This window comes from Choloepus didactylus (assembly GCF_015220235.1).
Source record: "Choloepus didactylus isolate mChoDid1 chromosome 23 unlocalized genomic scaffold, mChoDid1.pri SUPER_23_unloc2, whole genome shotgun sequence".
Classification (NCBI taxonomy): Eukaryota; Metazoa; Chordata; class Mammalia; order Pilosa; family Megalonychidae; genus Choloepus; species Choloepus didactylus.
In genome coordinates this window covers 421966-423625 of record NW_023637596.1, presented here as the reverse complement: position 1 = coordinate 423625, position 1660 = coordinate 421966, and positions in this window count along the sequence as shown.

Genomic DNA, 1660 nt, shown 5'->3' with positions numbered 1-1660 from the left:
TTTAGAAGGCTGCTTCACCAGGGCATGTGAAGCTTGATATAGAAAGGGTGGAAGATTCTGATCTCTATTTTGCATAGGTGCCCATTGACCTATTCAGTACATTCTTTAGTGATGTGTTGAACTTAATAAGCTTGAGAGTGTGCTGAGAAGATATATCAAAAGGTGGCCTTGTTTCAGGGAGCTTGCAATGTAACAGGAGCCATGTAGTGAGGTCCCTCCTGAAGACATATGTAACATTTTTCTGAGACAAGTTTCTGGCACACTTGGCCCAGGTTAGACCCACTGGGGCAAATAGTCTTTGGTGGGGAAGTGTCCCTTTGGTGGGAAGAGGCCAGATGAAACCCGTCATGGGCCTGGAGCCCCCTCACCCTATACAAGGAATACTTTTTTGTCTTTGGAAAATAAATTGGATCAGCTTTCTAAGCTGCAGTTAGAGGAGTCTCTCTAATATCCATGTTCTAGTCTCCAATAGAAGAAGTAAACAGAACACATAATGCAACATAAATCCTGGTGAAAAACGTTTTGTCAAGAAATGGTGTAAGTTACCATAGGGAACATAGAGCTCTGCCTTGGACCTTCAGTGAGCAGATAGCTGCGGTTGGCTCTTCTCACCAGCAGGCACACTGCCCAGCACCTCCCTGCAGGGGCCAGATCACTCACTCTGCTTTGGGGCCTGGGTCTGTGTGCTGCACTCCCATTCCCCCAAAATAGTCAATCCAGAACTGTTCAATTAGTGAAGAAAAAGGAGCAGAAAGAGAAGGTCTCACAAACAGAGGGCTGTGACCATGTGTCCTGTCTGAATCCATTCATTCTGACTGTTCCTTAACAGTGCTTTGATTCTGGAAAACCTCTTTGATGTCTTTGAAATTTCTGCTTTTGTTATTTGATTGATTTGTTAGAATAATCATGCATAAGATACCCCCACCACCAACACTTGCAATGGTGTGGAACATTTGTTACAATTGATGACACCACTTTGTGTGATTCTACTTTTTTCAAATTAAATAACATTTTTAATAATGCTTCTTTACTCAAAATTAGTTTCTTCAGGTTTTATCACTTTTGCCCAAGTTTGTGGATATAGAAGACAGGCATCTTTTAGAAGTTGAATTGAAACTGACAGCTGTGGATTGTCACAGAAGAATATTGGTAAATATTCTCAATTATCACTCTAGCAGTGGAAACAACTGATAGTTTTTCTAGTATTTACTAATAGCAGTTACATTTGTTACAATTGATGAAAGATTATTAAACTAGTACTGTTAATTATTGTCCAGTTTATGTAGGAGTATTTTTCCTCATATTCCCAATCTATTATTGCTTGTTTCTAAAGAATCCTAAATAGTCTGGCTTAGAGAAGGACTTTGGCAAAGCCTGAAAGCACATCCCTCAAGGATGTGGTGTGAGGTGGGTGGGTGGGAGGGCACTGCTGTCCTGGTTGATGTGTCCCATGGCTGTGGGTGATTGGGCTGGGGAGCTGGTAGGAGATGGGGCAAATCTCAGCAGGCTCAGGGGTGGGAAGCCTTCAGGACCCTGCCCTCTTACTGGCAGGAAAGGATACACAAAGCTTCCAAGGGGACCCCACCATGAGGGAAGGGGGGATCTGCCTGGGGACCCAGGAATGGCTGAGGATGGCCTTTCTCCAGCCTGGCCCCGAGCT